The following is a 24,528-nucleotide window of genomic DNA, read 5'->3' on the forward strand; positions in this document are numbered from 1 at the left end:
TTCATTATAATTCCTTTTTCTGCCGATTCGAGATTGTGTAAAAAAATGTAAAAGTGTGAGTCGAGTTACGCTTAGTTCAAGAGGGGACGGTTGAGTGTTTTGGGCACAAATGGGCGTTCCTTGTGAACATGAGTTCCATTGACAAACTTTCATGTTCTTAACGTTGACAGTATTTCAGTCATCCATCCAACCATCTTCTTTTGCTTATCCGAAGTCGGGTTGCGGGGGCAGCAGCCTAAGCAGGGAAGTCCAAACTCCCCTGTCCCCAGCCACTTCGTTCACCTCTTATGAACTTTGTGTCGATAACAGCCCGGACGTTTCTCTTCCCCTTTGGTCCGGATGACACAATGTCGTATATTTCCCCCAAATATTTGAAATGTGGACTCGTCAGACCACAGAACACTTTTCCACTTTGCATCAGTCCATCATAGATGATCTCTGGCCCAGAGAAGCCGGCGGCGTTTCTGGATGTTGTTGATAAAGGGCTTTCGCTTTGCATAGTAGAGTTTTAACTTGCATTTACAGATGTAGCGACAAACTGTATCTAGTGATAGTGGTTTTCTGAAGTGTTCCTGAGCCCATTTGGTGATACCCTTTAGAGTTTGATGTCGGTTTTTTCTAAGCAGGGAAGCCCAAACTTCCCTCTCCCCAGCCACTTCGTCCAGCTCTTTTGAACTTTGCGTCGATAACAGTCCGGATGGTTCTCTTTCCCTTTGGTCCGGATGACACAATGTCGTACATTTCCCCAAAATATTTGAAATGTGGACTCGTCAGACCACAGAACACTTTTCCACTTTGCATCAGTCCATCATAGATGATCTCGGGCCCAGAGAGGCCGGCGGCGTTTCTGGATGTTGTTGATAAATGGCTTTCGCTTTGCATAGTAGAGCTTTAACTTGCACTTACAGATGTAGAGACGAACTGTATTTAGTGATAGTGGTTTTCTGAAGTGTTCCTGAGCCCATGTGGTGATATCCTTTAGAGATTGATGTCGGTTTTTGATGCAGTGCCGTCTGAGGGATCGAAGGTCACGGTCATTCAATGTTGGTTTCCGGCCATGCCGCTTACGTGGAGTGATTTCTCCAGATTTTCTGAACCTTTTGATGATATTATGGACCGTAGATGTTGAAATCCCTAAATTTCTTACAAATGCACTTTGAGAAACGTTGTTCTTAAACTCTTTGACTATTTGCTCACGCAGTTGTGGACAAAGGGGTGTACCTCGCCCCATCCTTTCTTGTGAAAGACTGAGCATTTTTTGGGAAGCTGTTTTTATACCCAATCATGGCACCCACCTGTTCCCAATTAGCCTGCACACCTGTGGGATGTTCCAAATAAGTGTTTGATGAGCATTCCTCAACTTTATCAGTATTTATTGCCACCTTTCCCAACTTCTTTGTCACGTGTTGCTGGCATCAAATTCTAAATGTTTATCAGTTTGAACATCAAATATGTTGTCTTTGTAGCATATTCAACTGAATATGGGTTGAAAAGGATTTGCAAATCATTGTATTCCGTTTATATTTACATCTAACACAATTTCCCAACTCGTATGGAAACATGGTTTTTAGATCGACCGATAAATTGAGAGCTTTGCCTTCCGGCTCAGCTCCTTCTTCACCACAACGGATCGATACAGCGTCCGCATTACTGAAGACGCCGTGAACAAGACTCTCAGGTACTTGAACTCCTCCACTTGGGGCGGGGTCTCCTCCTCAACCTGGAGATGGAGCTCCACCCCTCAGACTTAAATTTGCATGTATTTCCCATCAAGCCCCAACCAGACCAGCTCAAACTGCTTGACCGTTTGTTTCTTAGCATTGTTGGTCGTGACTCCACAAAAATATGATCGGAAATATGAAGTTAAAGAACAATGAACAATTAATTATTTATTTCTATGGTGAACATGTGGTAACACCGCCACCGTGTCTGTAACGTACATTAAAAAAACAGTATATTTATACTTCTTGGGCCATATCAGAATAATGTGTTACTTCGGTAACACACATACTAAAATTGGAACGATACAGAGAAGATTAGCATGGCCCCCTGTAGCAAGGATGACACGCAAATTCGTGAAGCGTTTCCAAATTTTTTTCATAGAAAATAGTTTTTCTTTATGCTAATTCTGAGATAAATACAGTGGGGCAAAAAAGTATTTAGTCAGCCAGCGATTGTGCAAGTTCTCCCACTTAAAATGATGACAGAGGTCTGTCATTTTCATCATAGGTACACTTCAACTGTGAGAGACAGAATGTGAAAAAAAAATCCAGGAATTCACATTGTAGGAATTTTAAAGAATTTATTTGTAAATTATGGTGTAAAATAAGTATTTGGGCAACCATTCAAATCTCTAACTGATGGAAGGAGGTTTTGGCTCAAAATATCATTCATTCTTTCCTTAACACGGATCAATCGTCCTGTCCCCTTAGCAGAAAAACAGTCCCAAAGCATGATGTTTCCACCCCCATGCTTCACAGTAGGTGTGGTGTTCTTGGGATGCAACTCAGTATTCTTCTTCCTCCAAACACGACCAGTTGAGTTTATACCAAAATGGATACATGGATGATACAGCAGAGGATTGGGAGAATGTCATGTGGTCAGATGAAACCAAAATAGAACTTTTTGGTATAAACTCAATACTGAGTTGCATCCCAAGAACACCATACCTACTGTGAAGCAAGGGGGTGGAAACATCATGCTTTGGGGCTGTTTTTCTGCTAAGGAGACAGGACGATTGATCCGCGTTAAGGAAATAATGAATGATATTTTGAGCCAAAACCTCCTTCCATCAGTTTAAGCTTTGAATGGTTGACCAAATACCGTATTTCCTTGAATTGCCGCCGGGGCGCTAATTAATTTAAAACCTCTTCTCACTCCTGTGCTTACCAAAGGCATATGGTAAAAGTAAGCATGCGCTAATTATTTCAAAACCTCTTCTCCCTCCGGCACTTACCAAAGGTATGCAGTAAAAATTTGAGTGTGATGTAAGCTTGGACCTTAAATCCTACTGAATAGCTCTTTATCTTCTTCCCTTTATAAGATTTCAAATTATCGACGTCACAAGTTTGACCAGGCGGTAATACTAAGCATGCGCTAATTATTTCGCGAAGCGAATTTGACCCAGGCAGTAATTCAAGGCAGGCGCATACTATATGTGTTCCTTGTTTTGAATTATTGTTCTTCCTCAGTTTTACTTCTCTATACGTCTTCCTTTATTTAAGTTTGTAAGGCTGAAAATATAAACATTACAAAAGTTTAACGTCGATCGTGTATTACATATAAATAATGTCCATTGTGTATGTTACATAAATAAAATAGGTTTAGTGTTTATACACACAATGCAGGGTTGAGGTGTAGCGGGGGTGTATATTGTAGAGTCCCGGAATAGTTAGTGCTACAAGGGGTTCCGGGTATTTGTTCTGTTGTGTTACGGTGCGGATGTTCTCCCGAAATGTGTTTGTCACGCTTGTTCGGTGTGGCTTCACAGTGTGGCGCATATTTGTAACCGTGTTAAAGTTGTTTATACGGCCACCCTCAGTGTGACCTGCATGGCTGTTGACCAAGTTTGCATTGCATTCACTTGTGTGTGGGAAAAGCCGTAGATATTAAAGGCACGCCCCCAATATTGTTGTCTGGGTGGAAATCGGGAGAATGGTTGCGGTGGGTGATTTTTGGGAGGGGCACCGAAATTCGGGAGTCTCCCAAGAAAATAGGGAGAGTTGGCAAGTATGGCCCTATGGTCCGGAAAATACGGTATATTGAACCTTTTTTTTTTTTAGGACAAATGGAAAAGTCTAGTTGCGTTTAATGGAAATAGGTTTTTACAGTTTTTATCAGCTTGCCCTTTCAGTTCAACATGTTGGCGCTTCTCCAGAAAGAGACTAAAAGTTTGGTGTTTGAATAAGTAGTTTTTGTCCTTTGAGAAATGCTATTGAGAAGATAAAAAAATAAAAAACACTAAAAAAAGTAGAATGAGGTGAAACGGGGAAAAGTTGCAATGTTGACACAAAGCTGCCATGCAGGCTGTTTGTTTTTCTTTACTTTGCTCTTATTGCCAATGCAAAAAAAAAAAAAAAGTTAAAAACCTTTTTTTTTAAATGAATTATTGACCTATTTAAGGCTCCAATTACTTCAAATATTTCACTTTAAAATGTTTTATGTGGAAAATATTATGTGCATATATTGTGTGGTTGCCATATAAAAACTGTGTTTTCTTTGACAAAAGAGCATAAAACCAACAAAATAATAGTTCAAACCTAAAATCGACAGATATATCTGAAGTTGATCTAAGTAACTTAAGTGTTGAAAGTAAAACAAACAATAATAAAAATGTATCACTTTATGAGCGGGGGACCTTTTGGATCCCAAGTATATTTATTGGAATTGTATTTATTTTTTCACTGTGGTTACTCAGAAATAATAATACATTTAAATCGCATAGCATTAATTAAATAGCATTATTGATCTTTTTAGGGCTCCAATTACTTCATACTTGCCAACCCTCCCGGAATTCAGCGCCTCACCCGAAAACCTCAAGGGACAAATTTTCTCCCGAAAATCTCCCGAAATTCAGGCACATCTGGAGGCCACGCCCCTTCCAGCTCCATTCGGACCTGAGTTACGTGTACAAAGAGCTTGTCTTCCCGATTAAGTTATAACTGTAGAATGATCGAGGGCGAATTCTTGGTTTCTTATGTCTGTTTATTGTTAGGCAGTTTCATTAACGTCCTCCCAGAGCGGTAAAACAACACACAACAACAGCAGTCCGAATTCATCCACCGTAAAGCAGTTCGTCTGCCAAAACACCAATGTGTTGTGACACTCATAAACAGGACAATACTGCCATCTAGTGTACATGCATATGGTTGGAAAAACAAGGATGGAATATTCAACCCTCAACTCAACAATGAGTGGATGAGTGTTATGTGTGTGTAAATGTGTAAATAAATGAACACACTGAAATTCAAGTATGTATATATATATATATATATATATATATATATATATATATATATATTTGTATAGCTAGAACTCACTGAAAATCAAGTATTTCATATATATATATATATATATATATATATATATATATATATATATATATATATATATATATATATATATATATATGAAATACTAGACTTGGTGAATCTATGAATCTAGCGGTAAATATACTCCTCCCCTCTCAACCACGCCCCCCGACCGACCCCCGACCCCCACCTCCCGAAATCGGAGGTCTCAAGTATGAATTACTTCAGATCAAACTTTTCTTTTTGAATGTTTTGGCCAATGGGGGAAATACTGCATATTTCAGTTTTACAATGAAAAACAAAGTTGTCTTTGACTAAAAGGCATAAATCCTTTTTTTTTTTAACTTTATATCAACCTGAAGTTTATATAGAGATTTACTGTAAGCGTTACATAAAAAATTAAAATAATAATTTGACTTATTTTTAACATGTTAATGACGGAGACGCTCTATGGTCCCTGGAAGTCCTAAAGGTAAAAAAAACAAAATCCTTATATTTTGTTATGGTTTGAAAATTTAAAATATCCAAATGGCCCCCGCATGCTTTAATTTTTCCGTGTGTGGCTCTCAGTGGAAAAAGTTTGGACACCCCTGCTGTATCGCCCTCATAGTTACGGAAGTGTTGCATCTGATAAGCACGATCTGACCTATGCACACAAACGTGTGCCAGTCGGCTTCTTGGCCGAAGAACAACACGTTTGACATCTCTGCGCCGGCCACGGATGTGACCCAAAACATTATTTTCGGGCCTCCCCATTGTCTTCAATTTGATATTTTAGGAGCTCAACAAATGACTCCTGGGCATTTATCTGAATTGAAAGGTCACTGTGAGATACAGTGTGTATATTTATGACACAATGGCTGTGACATTTGACTTTTTATATTTTCATAAAAGACGGACTGCAACTAATTTGTTTGGCTGAGGGAAATGTGATAGCTGCTGTAATCCTACAAATATAACAACCGTGTCAAATATGTGTACGTTCAACTAACTAATATGAATATTTAAAGGCCTACTGAAATGAGATTTTCTTATTTAAACGGGGATAGCAGGTCCATTCTATGTGTCATACTTCATCATTTCGCCATGTTGCCATATTTTTGCTGAAAGGGTTTAGTAGAGAACATCCACGATAAAGTTCGCAACTTTTGGTCGCTAATAAAAAAGACTTGCCTGTACCGGAAGTAGCAGACGATGTGCGCGTGACGTCACGGGTTGTCGAGCTCCTCACATCTGAACATTGTTTACAATCATGGCCACCAGCAGCGAGAGCAATTCGGACCGAGAAAGCGACAATTTCCCCATTAATTTGAGCGAGGATGAAAGATTCTTGGATGAGGAAAGTGAGAGTGAAGGACTAGAAAAAAAAAAGACTATACAGTGGGAGCGATTCAGATTTTATTAGAAAAGTGTACTAATAAAATAATACTTACTTTACTGTGGGGCGGTATAGCTCGGTTGGTAGAGTGGCCGTGCCAGCAACTTGAGGATTGCGGGTTCGATTCCCGCTTCCGCCATCCTAGTCACTGCTGTTGTGTCCTTGGGCAAGACACTTTACCCACGTGCTCCCAGTGCCACCCACACTGGTTTAAATGTAACTTAGACATTGGGTTTCACCATGTAAAAAGCGCTTTGAGTCACTAGAGATAAGTGCTATATAAATATAATTCACTTCACTAAGATAATTCTGAAATATCTCTTATCTGCTTATTGTGTTACTAGTGTTTTAATGAGATTACATGGTCAACCCCGCACCTTTCTTCAGCACCAGTCGACGGGTGGTGGCGATGCCCATCTCGCAAAGGACCCTCTTCAAAACACGATCTTTCGAAATGATCGTTGCATAATACACTGTACTTTGTGCGTGTGGTCCAATCCAACCGTGTTCGCCTGACCGCTCTGTTCCATAGTAAAGCTTCACCGTCATCTTTCGGGAATGTAAACAATGAAACACCGGCTGTGTTTGTGTTGCTAAAGGCGGCCACAATACACCGCTTCCCACCTACACCTTTCTTCTTTGATGTCTCCATTGTCCATTGAACAAATTGCAAAAGATTCAACATCACAGAAGTCCAGAATACTGTGTAATTATGTGATTAAAACAGACGACTTGTAGCTGGAAAGGGTGCTGGAACAAGATGTCCTCTACAATGTGTGATGTCACGCACACGTTTTAGCACGATACTTACTTGCAAAATTTAAAATTGCAATTTAGTAAACTAAAAAGGCCGTATTGGCATGTGTTGCAATGTTAAGATTTCATCATTGATATATAAACTATCAGTAGTAGTGGGTTTCAATAGGCCTTTAACGTTTTAGCGTTTCCTATTTAATTTGTACTTCTTGAACACATATTTGCTACGATTCTTTTGTAAAGCACCAACTGAGCAAGTAGGGCTCGGCAATATATGGAATATACTCAATATATCGCGGGTTTGTCTCTGTGCGATATAGAAAAAGACTATATCGTGACATTCGACTATACGTTCTCACGCAGTTGCTTTTAGCTGCGGGCATTACACTACAGGCTCTTCTCCCTCCTTCTTGCGTCTCCTTCTCACAGAGACACAAAACAAGTGCACCTTCTTACATACGTCACGTACTGTCACGCGTGGAACGTCATACGCTCTCACGTAGCAGAGAAGTAGCGGCATGGATCACGTTAGCTGTGATGCTAGTGGTGCGGTGCGAGTGGTAATACGAGAGAGAGAAGGCGCCAATCTGGTAACAAATGAAGGACGAATTATTCCCAAGAAAAACAGCAGGGGGTCCATCGTCTGGCGGTGGTTTGGCTTCAAGCGGGAAGATGATGAACAGACAACAGTAATTTGTCCAGTATGCGGCAAAAGCGTTGCTACAAAAAGTAGCATCATTTGAAAACTAGAGAATGAAGAGTGCTTGAAACTCCGCATGTCAACATGTCCATTCGGTTCCACACCAACAAAATGCCTAAGCAACCATTTCCAGATCAACACCGTATGAAAAAAATAGTCAACAACAGGGGGAGATAACGTCCGCAGGAACCTACCACATAGCAAGGGTTTGATTTCCTATTATGCAGCTCATTTTTATTTGACAGTAATTGAAATATCTTGTGTGACATCATGCACAAAAGTGCACTTTATTTGTTTTTAACTATTGTAGTGGTGCCACTGTACAAAAAGTGCACTTTAATTTAGTGTTGTTTTGCTGTGATTATATGCATCAAGTGTTCATTCAAGGCTAAGGCAAAATATGGAGATATATATCATGTATCGTGACATGGCTTGAAAATATCGAGGTATTAAAAAAAGGCTGTATCGCCCAGCCCTATTAGCAAGTCTAAATAAAATAACAGAGTTAAAGTTAGTTCTTCAGCACAAACTCAATGTTGACATCTGTAGTTGTATTTTGTATGTCGATGCAAAGTTAAATCATGACAGGCGAACGTGCAAAAACGATGTATATTTATTTTTAATAACTAAAGTTCCTTGGGTGAATAATGTAAACTCACTAGACCAGTATGTTTTAGCGCTTTTATGGAGAGTTTACTGACGGATATAAGTAAGAACTTTACACTACTTTATGTTAGAAATGGCAACAGCAGAGGATGAATGTCCCATAACAAGAAGATCGAGAAAGAGAAGACATTTTTCGACTACAATGTCGGCACGGACTACAAAGGCGGACGCATGCTAATTTTCAGGACTTATGCAGATCCCAAATACACATCAGCAGGTACCAGAAGGTAAGAAAAGTTGGTTTTGCAAAATATTGCAAAACAAAACGTCAGATTATGTCTTAGCTTTTACACACACCATAATAATACTCCTACGTTGAAGCACAGTACAATCCATCAAGCGGTGTGGCTTCATAGCTTACCAAAGTCGTACTAAAAACATTTTGACTGATTTTTGAGCGCCGTGTGTAATGTTTTAAATTTTCAATGGAACATTTAAAGTTTTGGTGTTTACTGGCGTCATCTTGCAGTCTACACGTATCTCTTATGTATGCCTACCATCTACTGGTCACACTTATCATTTAACCATGTACCAAATAACATTGCTCTGAGGTCGGTAAGCACAACCCGAATTATTCCGTACATTAGGCACGGGGTTATAAGGCACACTGTCCCGTTTTTGAGAAAATGAAAGGATTTTAAGTGCGCTTTATAGTCCCAAAAATACGGTAGTCTTCTTCTACTTAACTCCTTGCTTCATTGTGACACACCGTTGCCCCCTGTGGAGTCGCGGGGTACTGCATACATGAGCCACACTATTTGGGTGATATCTGGCGGGCCAAACTAAACTTGTTGAATAGACGGCCTTATAGTCCGAAAAATCTGGTAGTTTGATTTTTTTTTTTTGGGCTCGTATTTGCGTATTCCGATTGTTGGTGCACTGCATGCTGGACGACAGCCATCTTGGCTTGGTTGACCACCACTGGTTTTCACTTCCGGGAAAGAAGTGACGTCACGGAACACAGACAATACCTATTAAAAAAGGGCCGATACCGATATATGTCAAAATGGCAAATATCAGGGCCGATAATTAGTCGATCCCTAATGTTAATTAGACCATAAGGAGATTGAAATTGTAACATGACCCCTTTGAGCAGCACCTACTCGGTGGACTAGGGGTCACTTACTCAGTGGCCTAGTGGTCACCTACTTAGTGGCCTAGTGGTCACTTACTCAGTGGCCTAGTGGTCACCTACTTAGTGGCCTAGTGGTCACTTACTCAGTGGCCTAGTGGTCACTTACTCAGTGGCCTAGTGGTTACCTACTCAGTGGCCTAGTGGTCAATTACTCAGTGGCCTAGTGGTCCCCTACTTAGTGGCCTAGTGGTCAATTACTCAGTGGCCTAGTGGTCAGCTTCTCAGTGGTCTAGTGGTCACCTACTTAGTGGCCTAGTGGTCACCTACTCGGTGGACTAGTGGTCAATTACTCAGTGGCCTAGTGGTCACCTACTCAGTGACGTTAGGATCACCTACTAGGTGGCCTAGTGGTCACCTACTCGGTGGTGTTGTGGTCACCTACTCTGTTGCCTAGTGGTCACTTATTCAGTGGCCTAGTGGTCACTTACTCAGTGGCCTAGTGGTCACCTACTCAGTGGCCTAGTGGTCACTTACTCAGTGGCTTAGTGGTCACCTACTCAGTGGCCTAGTGGTCACCTACTCAGTTGCCTAGTGGTCACTTACTCCGTGGCCTAGTGGTCACTTACTCAGTGGCGTTAGGATCACCTACTCGGTGGCCTAGTGGTCACCTACTCGATAGCCTAGTGGTCACCTACTCTGTTGCCTAGTGGTCACTTACTCAGTGGCCTATCGGTCACCTACTCAGTGGCCTAGTGGTCACCTACCCGGTGGCCTAGTGGTCACCTACTTGGTTGCCTAGTGGTCACCTACTCAGTTGCCTAGTGGTCACCTTCTCAGTGGCCTAGTGGTTACCTACTTAGTGGCCTAGTGTTCACCTAGTCAGTTGCCTAGTGATCACCTACTCAGTTGCCTAGTGGTCACCTACTCAGTGGCCTAGTGGTCACCTACTCAGTGGCCTAGCGGTCACCTACTCAGTGGCCTGTTGGTCACCTACTCAGTGGCCTGTTGGTCACCTAATCAGTGGCCTAGTGGTCACCTACTCAGTGGCCTAGTGGTCACTTACTCAGTGGCCTAGTGGTCACCTACTCAGTGGCGTTGTGATCACCTACTCAGGGGCTTAGTGGTCACGTACTCGGTGGCGTAGTGGTCACCTACTCAGTTGCCTAGTGGTCACTTACTCAGTGGCCTAGTGGTCACCTACTCAGTGGCCTAGTGGTCACCTACTCGGTGGCCTAGTGGTCACCTACTCAGTTGCCTAGTGGTCACCTACTCAGTGGCCTAGTGGTCACCTACTCGGTGGCCTAGTGGTCACCTACTCAGTGGCCTAGTGGTCACCTACTTGGTTGCCTAGTGGTCACCTACTCAGTGGCCTAGTGGTCACCTACTCAGTTGCCTAGTGGTCACCTACTCAGTGGCCTAGTGGTCACCTACTCGGTGGCCTAGTGGTCACCTACTTAGTGGCCTAGTGGTCACTTACTCGGTGGCCTAGTAGTCACCTACTCAGTGGCCTAGTGGTCACTTACTCAGTTGCCTATTGGTCAACTCCTCGGTGGCTTAGTGGTCACCTACTCAGTGGCCTAGTGGTCACCTACTCAGTGGCCTGTTGGTCACCTACTCAGTTGCCTAGTGGTCACCTACTCAGTGGCCTAGTGGTCACCTACTCAGTGGCCTAGTGGTCACCTACTCAGTGATGTTGTGGTCACATACTCAGTGGCCTAGTGGTCACCTACTCAGTTGCCTAGTGGTCACTTACTCGGTGGCCTAGTGGTCACTTACTCAGTTGCCTAGTGGTCACCTACTCGGTGGCCTAGTGGTCACCTACTCAATGGCCTAGTCGTCACCTACTCAGTTGCCTAGTGGTCACTTACTCGGTGGCCTAGTGGTCACTTACTCAGTGGCCTAGTGGTCACCTACCCGGTGGCCTAGTGGTCACCTACTCAGTGGCCTAGTGGTCACCTACTCGGTGGTGTTGTGGTCACATACTCAGTGGCCTAGTGGTCACCTACTCGGTTGCCTAGTGGTCACTTACTCGGTGGCCTAGTGGTCACTTACTCAGTTGCCTAGTGGTCACCTACTCGGTGGCCTAGTGGTCACCTACTCGGTGGCCTAGTGGTCACCTACTCAGTGGCCTAGTGGTCACCTACTCAGTGGCCTAGTGGTCACCTACTCGGTGGCCTAGTGGTCACCTACTCAGTGGCCTAGTGGTCACCTACTCGGTTGCCTAGTGGTCACCTACTCAGTGGCGTTGTGATCACCTACTCAGTGGCCTAGTGGTCACTTACTCGGTGGCCTAGTGGTCACCTACTCAGTTGCCTACTGGTCACCTACTCGGTGGCCTAGTGGTCACCTACTCAGTTGCCTACTGGTCACCTACTCGGTGGCCTAGTGGTCACCTACTCAGTTGCCTACTGGTCACCTACTCGGTGGCCTAGTGGTCACCTACTCAGTTGCCTAGTGGTCACCTACTCAGTGGCCTCCTGGTCACTTACTTAGTGGCCTAGTGGTCACCTACTTGGTTGCCTAGTGGTTACCTACTCAGTGGCCTAGTGGTCACCTACTCAGTTGCCTTGTGGTCACCTACTCAGTGGCCTAGTGGTCACCTACTCAGTTGCCTAGTGGTCACCTACTCAGTTGCCTAGATCGGCAGGTCCTAAGTTCAAACCCCGGCCAAGTCATACCAAAGACGATAAAAATGGGACCCATTATCTCCCTGCTTGGAACTCCGCATCAAGGGTTGGAATTGGGCGTTAAATCACCTAAATGATTCCTGAGCGCGGCCACCGCTGCTGCCCACTGCTGCCCACTGCTCCCCTCACCTCCCAGGGGGTGAGCAAGAGGGATGGGTCAAATGCAGAGGACAACTTTCACCACACCCAGTGTGTGTGTGACAATCATTGGTACTTTAACTTCAAAGGCCAGTGTATTCCCACCAATAATACACATTTTTAAATGAATAGCTAATCTAATTCTGCTTTATCTGGACTCGAGTCTCATTAGACCGGGGAGCTTGACGCTGTATTATTCATCACTTGAACTGCCCGTGGCCCCGTTCTTGATTGTATCCAATTTGACTTTATGGTGCGCCTTGTGGACGGCGCTCAACCCGGGGCTGTTCTTTGCTACGCACCTCTGAGAGCCTGAAAAGAAATAATGGGGTGAACAATCAATAGAAAGGGAGGGTGGGACAGAGAAAGAGAGAAGAAGAGGGGTGGTGGGCGGGTGCATGTGGGTGCCTGCGAGACGGGAGACAGCGGGGCTCAGTCAGCCAGCGAGAGACCGGGAAGAGCCTGGCGTTGGTGTGTGCATGTGCGGGTATGAGACAATGTGTGGACACCGCTTAGCTTAGCTCACTTTAGCTCAACATCACCAAACTGGACAGGGCACAGATGCTGGGAACGGAGGACGGGGAGGGGGACTGTGATTTTTCTTCCACACCTGAAGGGACTGTCTTGCCTTCCGTCTGCTGTCGACGCTCCGTGGACGGCGGGGGAAGGAGAAGGGGCTCGTTGACGGAGGTATGTCGCTTTTGTGCTGGCAACGCCGCGATTTTTGACGGTTGGGGGGTGGGTTGGGGAGACGGGCGGGATGAGGATGGCGGTGCATCAGGCGGGAGGGATCAGGGACGAGGCGGCACATCGCTTGCAGTAATGGAGGCTGATGTGTTGTGGTCAAACGGAAGCGGTGTGTGTACTTTCGCTATGTGTGTACTAAGTGTCACTTCTCATGCATTATTGTATGTGTATTCCATGTGGAATCACACATACTGTGCTTGTATTGACATGTTTTTTTGGGAGCCATGACAGCATCTGTTTGTCCGTCTGGAGATTTTCTTCGCCTTCACTCCACCTTTTTATTCCAGATTCCTTTTAGTCCCTTTCCACCCCCCTCCCCCCCCACCCCCAAATCCCTCCTGCCTGGATGACCTCCCCATCGCCATCCATCCAACCGTCCATCCATCCGTCCCCCACTCCCTCCACCGCCCCTCTCTAAATGGATCATTTTGGAGCCTTTCTTTCCCATTTGGCCCCTTCTTGCTGTAGGTAGCCGCTAGCCCACGGTGCTTTTTACTGAGTGTAATCAAAAGACAAAAGGCCATGTGTGCGTGTTGACGGGGGTGGGGAGGGACATTTTCAGGCAGCTTTCTGGCTGATTTAGCATTACGCCGCAAAGCTTGGCCCTTCAGGTTTTTTTGTTTCCCAAAACCGGGCCCATGTTTTTCTTGTGTCGTTTAAAGGGAAACATTATCACAATTTCCGAAGGGTTAAAACCAGTAAAAATCAGTTCCCAGTGGCTTATTTTATTTTTCGAAGTTTTTCTCCAAATTTTATCCATCACGCAATATCCCAAAAAACGGCTTCAAAGTGCCTGATTTACACCATCGCTATATCCACCTGTCTATTGTCCTGTGACGTCACTGCGTGAAGCCACCAAAAACAAACATGGCGGATAACACAGAAAGGTATAGCATAGTAGCTCGGATTCAGACTCGGATTTCAGCGCCGTAAGCGATTCAACAGATTACGCATGTATGGAAACGGATGGTCGGAGTGTGGAGTCAGGTACCAAAAACGAAATTAAAGAAGAAACAGAAGCTTTTGAGCCATATCACGACAGACAGCGGACGAATTCGGCGATCGCCTTCTAACCAACGATTGGTATGTGTTTGTTTGGCAGTGGAGGGAAAGGCTGGATAAAAATATAGCTACAAATGAGGCATAATGATGCAATATGTACACACAGCTAGCCTAAATAGCATGTTAGCATCGATTAGCTTGCAGTCATGCCGTGCGCAAATATGTCTGATTAGCACGTAAGTCAATAACATCAACAAAACTCACATTTGTGATTTCGCTGACTTTATCTTTGGAAATGCATCTGCTTTGAGTGTCGCAGGATATCCACACATCTCTGTAGCTACGACAGAACAGAACAAACGAGGGATTTTCGCATCTTTTGACCACTGGTGCAACTTGAATCCGTCGATTGGTATGTGTTTGTTTGGCATTAAATGTGGGTGGAGGGAAAGGCTGGATAAAAAATATAGCTACAAAAGAGGCATAATGATGCAATATGTACATACAGCTAGCCTAAATAGCATGTTAGCATCGATTAACTTGCAGTCATGCCGTGCGCAAATATGTCTGATTAGCACATAAGTCAATAACATCAACAAAACTCACCTTTGTTATTTCGTTGACTTTATCGTTGGAAATGCATCTGCTTTGAGTGTCGCAAGATATCCACACATTCTTGCTATCTCTGTCGTAGCATCGCTATCGTCGGTAGCGATGCTACGACAGAACAGAACAAACGAGGGACTTTCGCATCTTGTGACCACTGGTGCAACTTGAATCCGTCGATTGGTATGTGTTTGTTTGGCATTAAATGTGGGTGGAGGGAAAGGCTGGATGCAAATATAGCTACAAATGAGGCATAATGATGCAATATGTACATACAGCTAGCCTAAATAGCACGTTAGCATCGATTAGCTTGCAGTCATGCCGTGCGCAAATATGTCTGATTAGCACATAAGTCAATAACATCAACAAAACTCACCTTCGTAATTTCGCTGACTTTATCTTTGGAAATGCATCTGCTTTGAGTGTTGCAGGATATCCACACATCTCTGTCGTAGCATCGCTATTGTCGGTAGCGATGCTATGACAGGACAGAACAAACGAGGGACTTTCACATCTTTTAAACCACTGGTGCAATTTAAATCCGTAGATTGGTATGTGTTTGTTTGGCATTAAATGTGGGTGGAGGGAAAGGCTGGATAAAAATATAGCTACAAATGAGGCATAATGATGCAATATGTACACACAGCTAGCTTAAACAGCATGTTAGCATCGATTAGCTTGCAGTCATGCCGTGCGCAAATATGTCTGATTAGCACATAAGTCAATAACATCAACAAAACTCACATTTGTGATTTCGCTGACTTTATCTTTGGAAATGCATCTGCTTTGAGTGTCGCAGGATATCCACACATCTCTGTCGTAGCATTGCTATTGTCGGTAGCGATGCTATGACGGAACAGAACAAACGAGTGACTTTCGCATCTTTTGACAACCGGTGCAACTTGAATGTGTCGATTGGTATGTGTTTATTTGGCATTAAATGTGGGTGGAGGGAAAGGCTGGATAAAAATATAGCTACAAATGAGGCCTAATGATGCAATATGTACATACAGCTAGCCTAAACAGCATGTTAGCATCGATTAGCTTGCAGTCATGCCGTGTGCAAATATGTCTGATTAGCACGTAAGTCAATAACATCAACAAAACTCATCTTTGTGATTTTGTTGACTTTATCGTTGGAAATGTATCTGCTTTGAGTGTCGCAGGATATCCACACATCTGTGTCGTAGCATCGCTATCGTCGGTAGCGATGCTACGACAGAACAGAACAAACGAGGGACTTTCGCATCTTGTGACCACTGGTGCAACTTGAATCCGTCGATTGGTATGTGTTTGTTTGGCATTAAATGTGGGTGGAGGGAAAGGCTGGATGCAAATATAGCTACAAATGAGGCATAATGATGCAATATGTACATACAGCTAGCCTAAATAGCACGTTAGCATCGATTAGCTTGCAGTCATGCCGTGCGCAAATATGTCTGATTAGCACATAAGTCAATAACATCAACAAAACTCACCTTCGTAATTTCGCTGACTTTATCTTTGGAAATGCATCTGCTTTGAGTGTTGCAGGATATCCACACATCTCTGTCGTAGCATCGCTATTGTCGGTAGCGATGCTATGACAGGACAGAACAAACGAGGGACTTTCACATCTTTTAAACCACTGGTGCAATTTAAATCCGTAGATTGGTATGTGTTTGTTTGGCATTAAATGTGGGTGGAGGGAAAGGCTGGATAAAAATATAGCTACAAATGAGGCATAATGATGCAATATGTACACACAGCTAGCTTAAACAGCATGTTAGCATCGATTAGCTTGCAGTCATGCCGTGCGCAAATATGTCTGATTAGCACATAAGTCAATAACATCAACAAAACTCACATTTGTGATTTCGCTGACTTTATCTTTGGAAATGCATCTGCTTTGAGTGTCGCAGGATATCCACACATCTCTGTCGTAGCATTGCTATTGTCGGTAGCGATGCTATGACGGAACAGAACAAACGAGTGACTTTCGCATCTTTTGACAACCGGTGCAACTTGAATGTGTCGATTGGTATGTGTTTATTTGGCATTAAATGTGGGTGGAGGGAAAGGCTGGATAAAAATATAGCTACAAATGAGGCCTAATGATGCAATATGTACATACAGCTAGCCTAAACAGCATGTTAGCATCGATTAGCTTGCAGTCATGCCGTGTGCAAATATGTCTGATTAGCACGTAAGTCAATAACATCAACAAAACTCATCTTTGTGATTTTGTTGACTTTATCGTTGGAAATGTATCTGCTTTGAGTGTCGCAGGATATCCACACATCTGTGTCGTAGCATCGCTATCGTTGGTAGCGATGCTACGACAGAACAGAACGAACGAGGGACTTTCGCATCTTGTGACCACTGGTGAAACTTGAATCCGTCGATTGGTATGTGTTTGTTTGGCATTAAATGTGGGTGGAGGGAAAGGCTGGATAAAAATATAGCTACAAATGAGGCATAATGATGCAATATGTACACACAGCTAGCTTAAACAGCATGTTAGCATCGATTAGCTTGCAGTCATGCCGTGCGCAAATATGTCTGATTAGCACATAAGTCAATAACATCAACAAAACTCACATTTGTGATTTTGCTGACTTTATCTTTGGAAATGCATCTGCTTTGAGTGTCGCAGGATATCCACACATCTCTGTCGTAGCATTGCTCTTGTCGGTAGCGATGTTACGATAGAACAGAACAAACGAGGGACTTTCCCATTTTTTGACCACTGGTGCAACTTGAATCCGTCGATTGGTTTGTGTTTGTTTGGCATTAAATGTGGGTGGAGGGAAAGGCTGGATAAAAATATAGCTACAAATGAGGCATAATGATGCAATATGGACATACAGCTAGCCTAAATAGCATGTTAGCATCGATTAACTTGCCGTCATACCGTGCGCAAATATGTCTGATTAGCACATAAGTCAACAACATCAACAAAACTCACCATTGTAATTTCGTTGACTTTATCATTGGAAATGCATCTGCTTTGAGTGTCGCAGGATATCCACACATATCTGTCGTAGCATCGCTATCGTCGGTAGCGATGCTACGACAGAACAGAACAAACGAGGGACTTTCGCATCTTTTGACCACTGGTGCAACTTGAATCGGTCGTTGGTATGTGTTTGTTTGGCATTAAATGTGGGTGGAGGGAAAGGCTGGATAAAAAATATAGCTTCAAATGAGGCATAATGATGCAATATGTACATACAGCTAGCCTAAATAGCATGTTAGCATCGATTAGCATGCCGTGACCATTGATATGTCTGATTAGCACACTCCACGTAAGTCAACTTGAATCCGTCCCTGTTCGTGTTGTTACACCCTCCGACAACACATGATGTCTCCAAAGTACGGAAAACAGTCAAAAAAACGGAAAATAACAGAGCTGATTTGACTTGGGGTATGTAATGTGTTTGAGAAAATGGCAGATTGCTTCACGTTGTGATGTCACGGACAGGCGAACAATTGAAAGGCGTTTCAATCGGCAAATTCACCCTTTTAGAGTTCGGAAATCCGTTAAAAAAACATGGTCTTTTTTCTGCAATATCAAGGTATATATTGACGCTTACATAGGTCTGGTGATTACGTTCCCCTTTAACATTTCTTGTTTAGAGCAAGACCTGTTTGGATCCCCCGATTGGTGGTCGTGTGTGTTTGTGTGTCCTCACATCAGTGCGAGCTTCTTCCAGTCAGTGAAAACACCCTCCCTCCACTCAAAACACTCCATCCCGTTTGAAAAGGAGTCTGCGCCAATCGCCCAAAAGCCAAAGCCACATTGATGTTTAATGCCACCGGCATGAAGGGAGTTTTCTTAAAGGGGAACATTATCACCAGACCTATGTAAGCGTCAATATATACTTTGATGGTGCAGAAAAAAGACCATCTATTTTTTTAACCGATTTCCGAACTCTAAATGGGTGAATTTTGGCGAATTAAACACCTTTCTGTTTATCGCGCTGGAGGCGATGACGTTAGAATGTGACGTCGCCGAGGTAACACACCCACCATTTTCATTTTCAACACATTACAAACACCGGGTCACAGCTCTGTTATTTTCCGTTTTTTTGGACTATTTTTTGGAACCTTGGAGACATCATGCCTCGTCGGTGTGTTGTCGGAGGGTTTAAAAACACTAACAGGGAGGGATTCAAGTTGCACCACTGGCCCAAAGATGCGAAAGTGGCAAGAAATCTGCCGCCAGACCCCCATTGAATGTGCCGGACTGTCTCCACATTTTACCGGCGATGCTAAGACAGACATGGCACAGAGATGTATGGATAACCTGCAGATGCATTTGCAACAATAGTCAACAAAATCACAAAGGTGAGTTTTGTTGATGTTTACTGCCAGCTAATCATGCTAACATGCTACGGTAATCTATGCTAACATGCTATTTACCGGCAGTGTTAAAGCAGACATGGCACAGAGATGTATGGATAACTTGCAGATGCATTTGCAACGATAGTCAACGAAATCACAAAGGTGAGTTTTGTTGATGTTGACTGCCAGCTAATCGATGCTAAGATGCTACGCTAATCGATGCTAGCATGCTATTTACCGGCGGTGCTAAAGCAGACATGGCACAGACACGTATGGATAACTTGCAAATGCATTTGCAACGATAGTCAACGAAATCACAAAGGTGAGTTTTGTTGATGTTTACTGCCAGCTAATCATGCTAACATGCTACGGTAATCTATGCTAACATGCTGTTTACCGCTGGTGCTAAAGCAGACATGGCACAGAGACGTATGGATAACTTGCAAATGCATTTGCAACAATAGTAAACGAAATCACAAAGGTGAGTTTTGTTGATGTTGACTGCCAGCTAATCGATGCTAACATGCTATGCTAATCGATGCTAACATGCTATTTACTGGCGGTGTTAAAGCAGACATGACACAGAGATGTATGGATAACCTGCAGATGCATTTGCAACTATATTACGTTTCCTTCCACCCACATTTAATGCGAAACAAACACTTACCAATCGACGGATTTAAGTTGCTCCCGTATCAAAAGATGCGAAAGTCCTGATCGTTTGGTCCGCACATTTTACCGGCGATGCTAACGCAGCTATTCGGCCAGGCTATGGCTATGAATTAGCTCAATAGCTTCAGTTTCTTCTTCAATACTTTCATACTCCAACCATCCGTTTCAATACATGCGTAATCTGTTGAATCGCTTAAGTCGCTGAAATCCGAGTTTGAATCCGAGCTAATGTCGCTATATCTTGCTGTGCTATTCCCGTTGTTTGTTTACATTGGCAGCACTGTGTGACGTCACAGGGAAATGGATAGTCGCATCGCAGAGAGCGAAAATAAGGCACTTTAAAGCTTTATTTAGGGATATTCCGAGAGCGGTAAAATTTTGAAAAAAAAAAATCAAAAAATACAACAAGCCACTGGGAACTGATTTGTATTATTTTTAACCCTTTTGAAATTGTGATAATGTTCCCCTTTAAAGGGCTTTGTGGCAAAATCAGGTGGCTGCAAGGTTTCGATCGCCGTGTTCTGTGTCCCCCTGAACCCAAATAACACAAGAAAGACCACTTTGAGACTGGAAAATGTTGCATTCTGTCAGCCTGTGCTTTTGGTTGGATTAACCCTTCACTGGGACAGATGGCTCCATCCCCCTGCCGAGCAAACAAACCCCAGTCAGCTTGTCATCCTGGGCTTGTGTGTGTGTGTGTGTGTGTGTGTGTGTGTGTGTGTGTGTGTCCCACACCAAAAAAACTGGCAGACTAGTTGTGGCCAAGATGGTGGATGGATCTGTTTTGGCTTTGGAAAATGACGACAGTCTGTTTGCCTTCCCCCTTGTGTTTGTGTGTACGTTTGTGTGCACCCTGAACATTATCCATGGAAGCATGCTTTGGTATCTTCCTGGAAAACGTGGAGTCGCTGGCTTGCTTTACAGTCCGGCGTATTTATTATGGTTGTTTAGAGAGTTGCTTCTGTAGAAGCTTCCCCACAACAGTTGGCTCCGAAACTATTGCAATATTTCAAAGGGGAACATTATCACAATTTCAGAAGGGTTAAAACCAATAAAAATCAGTTCCCCGTGGCTTATTTTATTGTCCGAAGTCCATCCATCATCTTCCGCTTATCCGAGGTCGGGTCGCGGGGGCAACAGCCTAAGCAGGGAAACCCAGACTTCCCTCTCCCCAGCCACTTCGTCTAGCTCTTCCCGGGGGATCCCGAGGCGTTCCCAGGCCAGCCGGGAGACATAGTCTTCCCAACGAGTCCTGGGTCTTCCCCGTGGCCTCCTACCGGTTGGACGTGCCCTAAACACCTCCCAACGTGTCCGAAGTTTTTTTCCAAATGTTACAGCTCCCGGAATATCCCTAAAAAGAAGCTTTAAAGTGCTAGATTTTCGCTATTCGCGTCACATAGGGATTCCAATACAAAGAACGGCGAATGGCACAGAAAGATATAGCGACATTAGCTCGGATTCAGACTCGGATTTCAGCGGTTTAAGCGATTCAACAGATTACGCATGTATTGAAACAGACGGTTGGAGTCTGGAAGCGGATAGCGAAAACGAAATTGAAGAAGAAACTGAAGCTATTGAGCGAATAGCTATTGACGCTATTCGGCAGACCAACCGATCAGGACTTTCGCATTGACACCGGATCAATAAGTCAATAAAATCAACAAAACTCACCTTTGGGATTTCAATCAATCCATCAATCAATCAATCAATGTTTATTTATATAGCCCTAAATCATAAATGTCTCAAAGGACTGTACAAACCGTTACGACTACGACATCCTCGGAAGAACCCACATAAGGGCAAGGAAAACTCACACCCAGTGGGACGCCAGTGACAATGATGACTATGAGAAACCTTGGAGAGGACCTCAAATGTGGGCAACCCACCCTCTAGGGGACCGAAAGCAATGGATGTTGAGCGGGTCTAACATGATACTGTGAAAGTTCAATCCATAGTGGCTCCAACACAGCCGCGAGAGTTCAGTTCAAAGCGGGTCCAAGACAGCAGCGAGAGTCCCGTCCACAGGAAACCATCCCAAGCGGAGGCGGATCAGCAGCGTAGAGATGTCCCCAACCGATACACAGGCGAGCGGTCCATCCTGGGTCTCGACTCTGGACAGCCAGTATTTCATCCATGGTCATCGGACCGGACAAGGGAGGGGGGGACAGAGGAGAAAAAGAAAAAAAGCGGCAGATCAACTGGTCTAAAAAGGAGGTCTATTTAAAGGCTAGAGTATACAAATGAGTTTTAAGGTGAGACTTAAATGCTTCTACTGAGGTAGCATCTCGAACTGTTACCGGGAGGGCATTCCAGAGTACTGGAGCCCGAAATTAAAACGCTCTATAGCCCGCAGACTTTTTTGGGGCTTTAGGAATCACTAATAAGCCGGAGTCCTTTGAACGCAGATTTCTTGCCGGGACATATGGTACAATACAATCGGCAAGATAGGATGGAGCTAGACCGTGTAGTATTTTATACGTAAGTAGTAAAACCTTAAAGTCACATCTTAAGTGCACAGGAAGCCAGTGCATGTGAGCCAGTACAGGCGTAATATGATCAAACTTTCTTGTTCTTGTCGAAAGTCTAGCAGCCGCATTTTGTACCAACTGTAATCTTTTAATGCTAGACATGGGGAGACCCGAAAATAATACGTTACAGTAATCGAGACGAGGCGTAACAAACGCATGGATAATGATCTCAGCGTCTTTAGTGGACAAAATGGAGCGAATTTTAGCGATATTACGGAGATGAAATAAGGCCGTTTTAGTAACGCTTTTAATGTGTGACTCAAAGGAGAGAGTTGGGTCAAAGATAACACCCAGATTTTTTACAGAGTCACCTTGTTTTATTATTTGGTTGTCAAATGTTACAGTTGTTTTATTAAATAGAGGTCGGTGTCTAGCAGGACCGATAATCAGCATTTCCGTTTTTTTGGCGTTAAGTTGCAAAAAATTAGCGGACATCCATTTCGTTGACTTTATCGTTGGGAATGCATCTGCTTTGAGTGTCGCCGGATATCCAGACATTCTTCTCATCTCTGTGTCATCTCTGTCGTAGCATCGCCGGTAAAAACCAAACGAGGGACTTTCGCATCTCTTGACACTGGAGCAACTTAAATCCGTCGATTGGTATGTGTTTGTTTGGCATTAAATGTGGGTGGAGGGTAAGCCATTTTAAGAATACAATTAACAAAAAATTAAAAACATAAAAAGTGCTTTACAAGAGGAAACAGGTGAAATTTAACAATAAATTGTTGCAACGCTTACTCTTATAACACAAAGCTGCCATGCAGGCCGTTTCTTTCTTTAAAAAAATAATAGTGAATCAAAATCAATGTCATTTTGAATTATTGACCTATTCAAGGCTTTGATTACATCACATTAAATATTCCACTTTGAGATATTTTTGGGGGAAAATGTTGCATATTTTGTGTTTTACCACATAAAAAACTGAGCTGTTTTTTTTTAAAGAAGAGCCTAAAAAAAACAAACAAAACATAAACAACAATAAAACTTAAAATTGACGGATATATCTGAAGTTGATCTTGAGATTATTGTACTAAAAGTAAACGGTAAATAAAATGTATTATTTAATTTTTAACACTTTAATAAGTAGGACACTTTTGGATCCCCAATTATTTTAGTGTGATTTGTTTTTAAATGTCGTTGCTCAAAAAATTATAATAAATCATAATCCAAAATTAAGGCTCCAATTATATAATCTCAAATATTCCCCCCAAAAAGTTATTGTGTGAAAATATTGCATATTTTGTGTTTTTTTTTTCTTTTTTTTTTCTAATGTTGATCTAGAGATTTAAAACTTGCACAACAATAAAAATTATAATACTGAATAATGACACATTTTTAGTATTTTTTTTGACCAAAACCCTTTGGGGTCCCCGGGATCATAACTGAGTGGAGGCCTAAATGTATATTTTTTATACATATATTGTATTGGTTTTTAAAATAAAAACTGTAAAAATGGCCCCCGCTTGCTCTGATTTTGGAAAAAGTTTGGACACCCCTGGCTTAACACGGTAATTATGAATAATTCCGCTATTAATCACAGTGCTAAAAAATACCGTTCAAAATATAAAACATTCTCATGCATTTTATCCATCCTTCCGTTTTCTACCGGACTTGTTCAAGAAGTCGCATCAATGGTGAGAAGTATTTGATTTATTATTGGTTAACTTCGGAATAAGAATGTTATTAAAAATAATAGGAGATTTATTATACTCTAAACATGTTGGTCTTACTTAAAAAATGCACTTTTAATTTTGCCCGCCAAATATCAACCAAATCGGCTTGATGAATCCTCTCAAATGAGTCCGGCTCATGTATGCAGTACCCCCGCGACTCCGCAGGGGGCAACAGTGTGTCACAATGAAACAAGGGGTTAAGTAGAAGAAGACGACCGTATTTTTCGGACTATAAGGCGCACTTAAAATCCTGTCTTTTTCTCAAAAATCGACAGTGCGCCTCATAACCCTGATGTACGGCATAATTCTGGTTGTGCTTACTTTAATTCATTGATTGATTGAGAAGTTCTTTGACATTTTAAAGAATTGAATCCATGTAATGCTTTAAAATTGTGGTCCATTAAATATTCATCACATTTGATACATTCAATAATAAAAGATTTACCGTATTTCCTTAAATTGCCGCCGGGGCGCTTATTAATTTAAAACCTGTTACCAAAGGCATGCGGTAAATTTAGGCCTGCGCTTAAAAATTAGAGTTTGA

The 24,528-nt window shown here is 42.8% G+C and overlaps 1 protein-coding gene and 1 non-coding gene across 7 annotated transcripts in view; both read left to right on the forward strand.

Moving 5' to 3' along the window:
• Nucleotides 1-24,528, forward strand: part of magi1b (membrane associated guanylate kinase, WW and PDZ domain containing 1b) — a 436,989-nt gene that overhangs the window by 182,695 nt on the left and 229,766 nt on the right. The gene's annotated exons all lie outside the window — the stretch shown is intronic.
• On the forward strand, nucleotides 1,988-2,095 carry LOC133535727 (U6 spliceosomal RNA). The gene has a single exon (XR_009802309.1). It is a non-coding gene; the product is annotated as a U6 spliceosomal RNA (small nuclear RNA).

The sequence above is a fragment of the Nerophis ophidion genome, linkage group LG16, assembly GCF_033978795.1.
Source record: "Nerophis ophidion isolate RoL-2023_Sa linkage group LG16, RoL_Noph_v1.0, whole genome shotgun sequence".
Taxonomy (NCBI): domain Eukaryota; kingdom Metazoa; phylum Chordata; class Actinopteri; order Syngnathiformes; family Syngnathidae; genus Nerophis; species Nerophis ophidion.